Genomic DNA, 12,510 nt, shown 5'->3' with positions numbered 1-12,510 from the left:
TGTGCTTCCTAAGCTCTATGGAGAACTTCGTATTTCACAGAACATATGTCCTCCGTCAGAGGGTTAAGCGACTGCACACCCTGTGATTATCTGTCTTCCACTGTCCAAGGTGGGTTGGTCACAAGATGCTCACTTTCATGGAAGAAGGAGGGGGAGAGGGAAGAGAAGTAATGGACCACAGCAACATCCTTCCTGCCTCTGGAACAGCAGCCTCTTGCTTAGAATTCTGCATGGTTTCTCTCCACCCCAGCCCCCAGCCCTGGGCATGTCAAGGCAACAACTTCCTTCTTCCATAGTCAGGCAACATAGCATAATATTGGAAGCATACAGGGTCTCCTCCAAATGTTGCCTGCTGGAGCAGCACATATGTAGGACTTCTGAGGATCATTAAATCAGCTTCTGCAACAGTTATGGGAAACCCTGTGGCCCTCTGAATTTTACAAGACGCCGAGTCCCAGCTGCCCTAACTAGCATTGCTGTTGGTCAGGACTGATGGGAGTTGTGGTTTAACAACATTTGTGAAGGCAGAGGTTCCCCTATCTCTATTCTAGAAGGTTTGCACATTTGAGATGAAAAATGGAGGTTCAGCACAGGCAAACACATTTTTTGAATACTTCTGAGAAGAAGCTAAAAGAACTTTGATAAGACATAGCAAGAGAATGTTGAGGGATGCTGCACATTTCTAGGAATACAGAGAAATGTCACAGGGGAAAACACACCTGCATAGGTAAACCTTGAACATAGGGATCTGGGCTCATATTGAGGGATTCCTTCATGCTGTCCTACTCAGGGGAAATCTATAGTTGGCAAGAGATGGTAATTTACAATGAAACTTCACAGATAACTCCACTCCCTTAAGTACTGTTATTGGTTCCTGCAGGGATGGGTGACCTGTGACCCTCTAGTGCAGTGTTGAAGCAATGATTCTTCAACATCAACTTTGTTGGACTGGTCATGTTGTGCAGATGCCTGCTGATCATCTTCCAAAGCAACTATTCTATTCCGAACTTAAAAATGGAAAGCCTAATGCTGGTGGTCAACAAAAGAGGTTTAATGACTGTCTCAAGGCAAATCTAAAAAAAAATGTAGTATAAACACTGACAACTGGGAAACACCAGCCTGTGAGCGCTCCAATTGGAGAACAGCCTTTACCAAAGGTGTCATGGGCTTTGGCAAATCCACACCATAATCAACTCCTGCCTGGAAACCAAAGTCCCCACTGTGGAAGGACGTGTGGATCCAGAATTGGCCTCCACAGTCACTTACGGACTCACTGTTAAAACCATGTTTATGGGAGACAATCTTACTTGGCTACGAGTCATCGCCAAAGAAGAGAAGAAGAGAAGAGAAATTGTTGGACAACTAAAACTCTCACCAGCTCCAGCCAGCATGGCTGATGGTCAGGAATAATTGCAAACTACAGACTAGTAACAGTTGTGGGGTTACAGGTACCCCATCTCTGACAGACGTGGACACACAAAGTGTTTCTTTTTTAAAATCAAGACTCCTTGAACTCCATTTCTCACTGCCTTTCTTCCTGCCCAGGGTGACCCTGCCCAATGCCTGTCCCTCAGAGCGAGTGTGCCATGTAGGGCGGTACCTTGGCAGCCACAGTCGCAGCTTCTCCTCATTGCCTGCTCTCCAACAGCCGCTATGGGCTGCCCAAGGGAATAGGCCAGCAGCAGTAGCTATGGAGAGTCCATGGGATGCTACCTTGCAGCATCTTCCTTCCAAAGCTCAGCAGCGGTTGCACTGGTGGGGGAAATAGGGACTTTCCAGGACTGAATCAGAAGCTGAGATGACTTTTGTAATTCTGTGACCGACCCTGGAAAATCGGGACACTTGGAAGGTACGAAATAATTGATGAGTGAATATGTTCACAAATGTGATTCCTACCCATTTATAATGCTGCTGCTGTTACAGCAACAGAACTGCTTCACCTCACAAACGCTGCTCTGAACCAGTGTGGGCAACTTGTTATCCTCCAGATGTTGTTGGATTACAGCTTCTCTGCCCATTGGTGATGCTGGCTTGGGCTGATGGGAGCTGGGAGTCCAACAACATCTGGAGTGCCACAGTTTCCCCACCTCTGCCCTAGACTGTGACCTAGGATTGTTTAGCACTAAGGAGTTGACTAAATATTGAAAAACTATCCTGCTTGGGTTATATTGAAAATGGACTCTTAAGCAAAATGGAATAGGCCGTGCCATAACAATATATTAACCTATAGTTATAAAGACAGCAGAAAGCAACCTCTGCAACAACGTGACAGCATTGGCTATTAATGCTTCCGTGTCATGTGATGTATATGACTAGAGCATCTGTTTGGTCTTACACAGCTGGTTTTCTCTCCCTCCCCCTTTTTTGGGCAATTTTTTTTTTAAAAGCAGTAGAATATAGCTGAGCTGTTGGCTTGCCCTGTCCTAGTTCTTTAAAAAAAAAATCTGCTTCTGATTCAGCCTTGCTCTATTTGCTGCTCTGTGGCCAGAGCCTGGAAACATGCCCTCAAATTAGAAAGCACAGTGTGCAAAACCTAGTTGAGCTGACTTATGAGCCACCAGAGGGTAAATTCACACCAATATATCATCTCCGGGTTTTGGGAGGACTTTGGGCAACACACCCTAGTTGGACAAGTGGGTCTCCGTATCACTGTCATCACTATGTGTTAAGAACATAGGAAACTCAGCATTGTTTGCATCAGTGGCAAGGAAACTCAGGATCAAGGGTCAAATGTGGCCCTCCAAGTGCTTCTATCTGGCCCTTGAAACTCTCTGCAGGCAACACACCCCTCACTGGCCATGCTGTGCAACCCATGTGTTTTCGCCTGGCTGGAATGTATCCTTGAACTCTGATGATGCCTTTTGTGTTGCTTAGAAAGAGGATAGACAAGAGTGTGGAAATGAGCACACTGCACAGAGGTAAAATTTAAATCATGGCTCCACCCAGTTTTGCTTCTGGTCCTTGGCATGTGGCCCCCTGGGATGTTTTCCAGAAGGCAATGTGGCCTGCAGTTCCCCACCCATGCGCCACACTAGCTGGCAGTGCCATTCTGGGATTTCCAACCAGAGACTACCTGGAGATGCTGGGGACTGAACCTGGGATTTTCTGCCCATGCCCACCTGCCCTCTCCCTCTTGCCCCAATCCACACCAGTGCCTAGATGGAGAAGGCAAGGAAAATGGAGGTTAGTGCTCCTTCTCCTTGTTTTTGTTTCTGTCTGAATATTTAGATAGGGGAGGGGCACAGATGGCAACAACAGTATGGGAAGTGGAAAGCCAGGAGGGTGGGGAGGGGGGCATGGTCAGCAGCAGGACACTGCTGAGGTATGGGGCTTGGCAGATGCCGGGTGCCATCTAATGTCAACCAATATTCAAACAGCTGCTTCATCTTAATAGGAGCTGACTTTTTAGCAGCACAACCCTATACATGTCTGCTAAAGAGGAAGTGGAAAGAGAAAACTTTTTTTCTCCCTTTCATTGATGGGAGTTGGCAAGAGGATATATTAATTATATTGTAACAAAGGTTGCATGCCACTCCCGATCTCTGCCAAGCAATAGCAAGATTCCGAGAGGGTTCTATGCACTCACTCGGTTCCATTGGGAAAACCGAGGCACAGCAGAGGCTAGTGTCTTTAAGAGTGCCTCTCATTGTCCCTTTTTAGATTCAGCAAACCTGGGTCCAAAGCAGCAGCCAGTCAAGGCTCCTAGTCTCTTGGTGCAGCCTCTTCCAGCCAGTAGCACCAAAATGGTTCTCCTTACGTCCTATTTCTTGTTCCTAGAACACCTTTAGATTTAAAACAGGACAGATTCTTCTGTGACACACCTCGACACCTTGGCAACCTGTCAATTCTCCTGTCTCTGTTCACTTGTCAGAGCCAAGGAGGACAGTTCTTGTGCATTGCATATGGCCCTTAATGGCTCAGTACTTGGCTAGCCCAGCCAGGCTGGGTTGCACATGCTAACCCAGGAATTTCCTGACTGGCACAGTTGTTCAGCTTGTATTTCCCTTCACAACCCAAATATTATCTAATTTCTACCATTCACTGGTAGAAAGGTACTCTAGTTCTGGTACTCTAGTTCTATTACAATATTTAATCCTCTAGAGATCCATGTGTGTGGCTGAACACAAAGAAAAATTGCTGGTACCTGTTTTTAAAATGTGGGGCTTTGCAATACCTCTGGCAGGAGAAGGTCCCTAGCAGAATTTAATTTCCATTGTTAAGCAGTTTCATGAAGTGTGAGAATATAGGCTTTCAAACCTTATTTACTCAATTCAGCTGCATGAAGCAGTGGGTCCTTTTTTACCCCCTTTTCAATAAATAGACCACAAACTGTTTTCAATAAACAGAGCACAGACTACAAAGTAAGTTTAAAATGTTTTACTTACAATGTCTAGGCCTCAGACAAGCATTTTCCTTTTGCAGCAGCAATAAAATAATGTAGAAATCTTATGTAGAAACACAGCAAAGCTGCCTCAGACATGTGTCTGAGGTTGGCAGCTACATTGAAACACATCCACCTTCATGGCTTGCAATGAAGAGAGAGAGAGAGAGAGAGAGAGAGAGAGAGAGAGAGAGAGAGGATCAGGAAACAGGCTTTACCCCTCCCTTTCAGGAGAATAGGGGGCATGACTAGACGGCCCTTTGGGTTCCTTTCCTACTATACGAATCTGTGATTATATGACCTATGCCTTCTCTAGCAATTAGAACTCTGTGGTTCTTAACACCTTCATATACTAACTAGAAAACATGCGTTGCTAGGTTTGACTGCTAAAATCTCCTACACTCATAACACTAGAACTCATGGACATCAAATAAAACTGAATGTTGCATGGTTTAGGATAGAAAAAAGAAAGTAGTATTGAACACAATGCACAATTAAAGTATGGCATTTGCCCCCACAGGAGAGGGGCAATGATGGATACCATTTAGGGAAATTACGGACTATTGTATTTTAATATTTTGTTGGAAGCTGCCCAGAGTGGCTGGGGAAACCCAGCCAGATGGGCGGAGCATGCATAAATAAATAAATAAATAAATAATTGCCAGTTTGTATGGCTTTAAAAGAGGATTAGACAGATTCATGGAAGATAAGGCTATCAATGGCTATTAACCCTAATAAACTGGTATTTGAATACCAGTTGCTGGAAATCACAGGAAACAAGAGTGCTGTTGCACTCAGGTCTTGCTTATGGGCATCCTGTTAGGGCATGACCACTATGAAAACAGGATGCTGGACTAGATGGGCCATTGGGCTGATCCAGAAGGGCTCAGAAGAATACTGCTATGTTCCTATGCTCAAATGTGGCAGGGTGCAGGTATGTGATGTTCACTACCACCTTGTGCATGCTTCACCTTATGTAGTCCAAGGTACATGTGAATCTTGTTTCCCAGACATTTTGCAATGACCCAAAAATCAAGCAGTAGCTTTCACATTTGTCCTGATTCCTGGTTTCCTATGGAAAGCTTTGTTGCTCCTCTCCCACAAGTCTCCTTCAGACCAAACAACAGACCTACATTTTATTTTCAGCCTCTACTTCCCCAGGGACCTTCTATCTAACTACAGCAGATGCATAAATCAGACATGCTCTGTAGGAACTACAAGCACCAGGACAATTGACCTAAAAAAACCAAAAAGAGGAGCAGAGGTCCCCCATCCCCTCCTACAACATGCTGCAGCCCATTCCTCTGGAAGGCTATAACCTTTTCCCAGATTCCCTTCCTGATCCTTTCTGCTCCTGATCTGCTCCTGTTCTGAAAAGGCTCTTCTTAACAGCTTCAGATCTTAGAATAATAATTTAAAAAGCTAAATCTCTCGAGACTCCTCAGGCATCCTTCTGGCATATTCCTCAGTTTGATGCTGCAACAGAAGTCACTTTTGGCTACCTAAACACACACACACACACACACACAGAGAGAGAGAGAGAGAGAGAGAGAGAGAGAGAGAGAGAGCCTTCCCACCATCACACACTTACCACTGTGACAAGGTGCAGTGTGTCAAAGGTGTGATACACTGATGTGCTGTTAAGTGATCTTTCCATTGCTTGTTCCCGCTAAGACGACTGAACAGCTGGCTTCAGAAACTACTGATACTATAATAGCCTTGCTAGTTCCACTGTGAATAGCCTGGAATTTTCTAAAAGGTTACAGGAGCTTTTGCTTCCAGCTATCTCTCCACACAACCCCTGGCAACTTCCAATGCACAATTAAGCATCCAAAGTGCTTTCAGACCTTATAGATACGTAAATGTTTGAGGGCAGCTTCACAGGTGCACGCACTCTGTGTACTGAAGACACACATCTAAGACTGTCTGCCATCATTGCCTTCTTTCTAGGGCACATGTTCACAGGCAGCAGCTGGGGGGGGGAGGTGGAGGTGCACACCAGCCCTTCTAACATTTGCTTCAGTGCTGCTTACCTGGATAGGAATGGGGCAGCTGTCAGGTCTAGGTTGCACCAGTAGGACCACTGCTGCCACCATCTGGTGCTTCTGCCAGTGTGTCTGAATGAGCCTGACTTTACCACACTGTAAGCAGAAATGGCACTGGTGCCAGAAGGATTGTTCTGTCCCACCACATTACAGAAGGCTTCAAGCACAAGGTTCCCAGTGCAGCCTTTGGAACAGGCCCTCTGAAAGGGATGCAGCAAAGGGAGCTGGAAGCAGTGGTGCACTGGAAAGGGGACACTGGGGAACATGCTATTTGCATGATGCACAATAGAAGGTGGGCATGCCTTAGAAAAGCTGCAAAAATCAGGCACTGATGCATACAGTGTGGCAGAGGTGGGTGGAAGGGTAGAGTGGGACAATACTTTCCGTTTTGCCTCAAACGGCAAAACAGGATGCGCTGTCCCTGCTGCAAATGCTTCGCATGATTTATTTCTTTAAAATGTCCCTATCTCCCTCTCAGTCAATGGAGACTGATCTATTGGGGCAAATAGGCAACCTCAATCTGCCCTCAGCCAGCCCCTGCCTGTTTTTCTTACTTGCAACCAGTGCTAGGAGTGTTTCTACTTCTGCCAGCTTCCTCCTCTCTAGCCTCAGTGTTACTCTTGTAGCAAGGAGTAATATAGGGACAAAGCTAGAATCAGTTGGCACAGCCAGTCGTTGGCTTCACCTACTGGTAGCCTAGCTCTTCCACCCTACCAGTCCATATGGACACCAGCCACCACTGCTCCTAGCTGTAGGGATCCACAACTATTTTATGTTAGTCCTTGCTTGAATGGCTTGGAGAAGTCAGCTGTGGCAGGATGTGGTATACTCTGCCACAAGGCTCATTCACAAAACCAGCAGGTCATTCTTAATGCTGGCCCCCTAGCCAAATAGATTGGGTTTTGCTTCTCTGATTGTTCCTTGCCTTGATCTCCAAACTTGGTAAGACGGAAGACAACAGAGCTAAATCAAAGTGAATGCTCAATAAAGACCAGGCATAGTCCGACCTCTGTGTAATCTTTGTGTGAGCAATTTGGGGAGAATGCTCAATAAATAGGTTGGCTGGAGGAGCCCCCAATCAGCAATGGGAGAGAAAAGAAGCAGGAGCAGCCACTCATCTTTGTCTCTGGGCTGTGGTGTGGATTGGGACCAAAGTGAGAGGACATCAAATGGGCATCGGTGGCAGTGACTGAAGAAGTGGGCCCAATCAAGGTATTTTGCACAAATGGCACAAATTTAAGTCCTTGATTTCACTGGTCTGTTGCTCTTTCAGATGGTCTTTGTGAATATGGACAGAGTGGTGGGAACCTCACCACTTTGTCACCTTTCAGTTGGTCATAATAAAATATACTGTACTACTGCTGCTTTTGAAATTTGTTTATTTTCTCTTTCTTTCTTTCTTTCTTTCTTTCGTTCTTTCGTTCTTTCGTTCTTTATATGGGTGTGTGGAGCAAGCTGCATTTTTTTTGTTCCAAGCCCCATTGTTAGTGCTAACTGCATTCTCATTGCATTTTAGAGGCATGGACATAGCATTATACCTTCATAGAGAACCATAAAATGCTACTGTGATGCATAATGCTTTCTTGTTCTTTCTGATGAAGCTCCAGCTTTCCTCTAATTTATGCCCCTAATTAAAACTGCTAAAGCATTTGTAAATCAAACCACAATTTCAGGGTTTGTTATCTTCCTGTTTCAAATTACACTACAGTTGGGGGGCGGGGGGGGGGGATAATGTTTTTCTTTTAATTCCATATGTCTCTCCCTCTCTGCCTTCTTTAAATATGTTTAAAATGAACATGTTACCAGATTTGCTGCTGTTCACCACTTGAGATATCATAGTATAAGGTCATATGAAATAAAATAAAACCAGACAGATGATAGATTCTTGTTAGTTTTTTAAATATTAGGTTTTGTTTCATTATCTTGGAAAAATCAGATTCAAGATAAGGAGAAAGGGGGAAGCCCACATTAATTATGAATGGCTAACCAGCACAGTTTTGATCCTCAAACCAACCAAAGTTATTCTAAGCCCGAGAAAGGTGGTAGAGATCTGATGAATTTTGAAATATGCTAATATAATGCAAATTACTGTATAAATCAACTTCTGCTGCATCCTTTGATGCACCTCCCTAGTGGGATATACACATCCCATTAGCATAATAATATCCATAATAGTTAGAAGATATAAATAGGTTAAAAATTAAAGCAAGCGTGCTGCTTACTTCCTTAAAGAAAGGTGTGCTGGAAAGGAAGCAGAACAACTTTCTACTCCTTATGGCACCCTCCAAATATCATGCCATCTCAACTGCAGTGGGAAGTGCTTGGACCCAGATAGATTCGTCCATACTCTCCCCTTTCAGCATCTACAGATTTAGATGCGGGGAGGTCAGAGAATTCAGATGGAAACAGGAATAGAAGTTGCCTATGTCTATTTATTCATGCTCTGTCTTGAAAGGAAATCAATCCAGCAAATACGACCGGCATTCACTGCTGTTGTTGCTTTTCATCTGCAAATGATACACAATTGATTGCATTTTTTATACACACAAACACCACTTGGTTGCATTGTGTTTCCTTTGCATTGAGATAGACGTGGTGGAATAACAAAACGCCAACATAATTATGCAATTAATTGTGTAAATTAAGTAAGCTACATATTTTTTCCACAATAGACAGTGAGATGTATATTGTAGGTTTTTGGTAGAAAACGGACTGCAGTAGAGTGGAGACTGTGTTGCTTGTAGTGAAGAATGAACAGAATGGAGAACCAGGTGTTCTCACAGCCCTACTTTTAAGCATTGGCTTATACTGCTTTCACTTTATTTCCTCCAAGGAACCCGTGGAATTGTAGTTTGGGGAAGGGTGGTATGATTTCCTAGAGAAGAGGAGTAGCTTAAGCAAGCTTAAGGTTGTGGTATAGATGCAATTCCAAATATCCCATTAGCTTTTTGTAACACAGGCCTGTAAGAAGGTTGGGGGAGAAATTTGGTTTCGTGCAAAATTTCCTAATTTGGTTTCGTGCAAAATTTCCTAATTTGCAGTTCCTTAAACATAGCAGAACAGGCTCATTCACACATGTAGGCTACCCCTTGATGCTACATCAAGGTATCCACGTGCATGTGTGAACCAATATTCAGGCTATATACCATACCTCAAAGGTGCATGGGAAGGTAGCTACTGAATCAGTATTGCACAGTACTCTACTGATCATTTCATCCCATCCATAATGTATGGCAGCACATGTGAGCCTCACAGTTTATCTTTCCAAACATCCCAGTGAAAGAGATTTCAGAATCTCTTGAACTGAGAAACAGCCTTGGTCAGCAACCAATGTAACAGGGATATTTTGAATATCGGAAGAGCCAAAGGGCCAGCATCAATTGTTGTTGGCAGGTGTGGGGAACCTTTGACCTCAGGATGTTGCTGAACTACAGCTCTCATCAGCCAGTAGCTTGGAATCATGGGAACTATAGTTTCAGGAACATCCAGAGGGTGAAAGGTGTCCCACGCCTGGCCTTTGAGTTTGGGTGTTGTCCTGAAGGCCAAATCAGAAGTTGTTTCAGGGCAGAAGGAGCTCCCAATTGCTTAGCTTTTGCATGACAATTAGGAACTATTTCCCTAATATTTGCCCTCAAACTCCATTTCTGCAAGTTCAGCCCATTGCTTCTTGAGCAGTCCTGAGCAGATAGATTAGTTTTTGGCTCTTGCTACTTTCTGAGCAAAAAGATTACTGCATTGTTCAGCCATTTGAAGAACGTACGTGAAGAATAAAGCAAGCCTTGAGATGGAATGTGCTGTATTTGAAAAGTAGTGGCCTGTGAAGTATTTTATGGGAAAGAGGGAATTGGGTCAGTGAAGCCCAAGATTAACAAGAGGCGACAGCACTCCCATTAAGTGTGTGTATGGGGAAGGGAAATGTTGGAGGTTAACCCTTTCATCTTGCAACAGCAGCCAGACGTTTACTGGAAGACCCTGCACAGCTTTTAGCAAATTGGTGTTGTGTATTCTCTTTGTGGTTATAATGTCCTAAGACCTAGCTATTTACATCCCTTAAAGAAATTTAAGAAAATAGACAGTGGAGGGAGGAGGAAGAGGACAGTTGGACCTGGAAAAGAGTCTACTTTCAGACAGAAATCCATTCTGGAAGTTCGTTCGACTTCCAAAATGTTCAGAAACCAAAGTATGGCTTCTGCAAGAAGCTCCTGCAGCCAATTGGAAGCTGTGGAAACCCCGTCGGATGTTCGAGTTCCAAAAGGATGTTCGCAAACGGGAACAGTCACTTGCAGCGTTCAGGAGTCAAAACGTCTGAGTTCCAAGGTGTTCAGGATCCAAGGTACAACTGTACTCCACATTTCTGTATCAGACTGCAGGATTTTTTTAAAAAAAAGTTCTCATGAAAATTCACCAGCACTTTAATGTGAAAATCTCCTAATATACTGCCACCCCAATCTCCGAGCAGTGTGAGATTCCAGGGGTTCCAGGCACGGTTTGGCTTTCGTGGAACGAGGCAGAGCGGAGACTGTGGTGTCTTTATGATACATGGTTTATTTATACATATATAAATGTAAGCCTATGATGGAGGGACTTAGAGCATGAACATCCCAGAAGTCACAGCCTTGCAATCAAAACAGAAATCAATCATGACTCTCACTTTTTGGCTTCTGTCTGCTTCTAGTGTGCATGTGCATGCATGCGCACACACACACACTGCTGCAAATTTCTTTCTTACCACCAACCAGGTGAGGGAGGGGGCCCCACCCATGTGCCCTCTTGCACAAACCCACTTCCTTTGTTATACTAAAGACCATACTTAGGCCATTAACTCACCAATAAAGTTGCCTCCTGTTCAACAAATGAATTTTAACCCTTGCTGGATTCCGGATTCCGGGAATCAGATGGGACTCAGGCATCATAGAGCCTAACCCTGCTGAAAGTCACAACAATGCACGTTTTTTGGTAAGTGATTCTGTTGAACTTACACAGTTTTGCAGAGCACAATATGATGCATTTCTGTATATTATTTCTACCAATATATGCATTTCTATGCACGCTTTGCCCCAATATACCTTTTTCTGTGCACATTACTCAGCTGGAGAACTAAATTGCAATATTCGGGGAAGTACAAATTCTGAAGGACAGCTGTTTAAGTTCTTTATATTGTTCTGGGAAGGGCAAATTAGGTACATCCACGTTTAAGGACAAATTAAACTTAATTTCATTTCCATCCCCACCAATTGTCTCATGCTCTGTTATTAGCTCTAGTATTTCAAAACTTGAAAAAGCACATTTACACACAATGCTCCCATCAGTTTCACCTGCCTGGCTTCTAATTTGTCTTATTAGTGTCGCTTTGCCCTTAGAGGACCTTTCAGCCAAGTGCTTCTTGGCATTTCAAGATGGGATGATAATATGAATCACAGTTTCAGGCTAATGGTTTCTTCTTCTTTTTGGCAAACCTGGGCAGATACAGAGAATGGTTGTGCTGTGAAATATGGAGGACTTGGCTTCTCAAAACCTTGTAAATTCCAAAAAGTGGGTTGAGGGATGCCAGTGGATCACAGGGTGCTGGCAAGCGATCTACCCCACAAGGAATAAGAAGGGATGAAATTGTGATATCACACAACCATAATACCATGAAATAATAATAATAATAATAATAATAATAATAATAATAATTTATATACTGCCCTTTATCCAAAGTTCCCAAGGCAGTGAACAACATTAAAAACATAATTTAAACAGCATACAGTGGTACCTCCGGTTGCGGACAGGATCTGACCCGGAGGTCAGGTTGGATCCCGAGGTCTCCACAACCTGGGGACCGGTTCTGCGCATGCGTGCACAGCAAAACCTGGTCAAATACTTCTGGGTTTGCCACTTTCACATCCTGAAGTTTACATAACCAGAGGGTTATGTAACCGGAGGTACTACTGTAATAATAAAAAACAATAAAAACAATCACGGGTGGGGGATCATAGTGACAGTTTCCCCCCACCAACCTCAGTCTGCCCTCAGCCAATCCCCAACTGCCTTTCTCCTTGCTTACAGCAACCAGTCCAGAGTATGACACCAGCAGTCAACTTC

Source organism: Podarcis tiliguerta (assembly GCF_965153285.1).
Source record: "Podarcis tiliguerta genome assembly, chromosome: Z".
NCBI classification, from domain to species: domain Eukaryota; kingdom Metazoa; phylum Chordata; class Lepidosauria; order Squamata; family Lacertidae; genus Podarcis; species Podarcis tiliguerta.
This window is presented reverse-complemented; position numbering follows the sequence as displayed.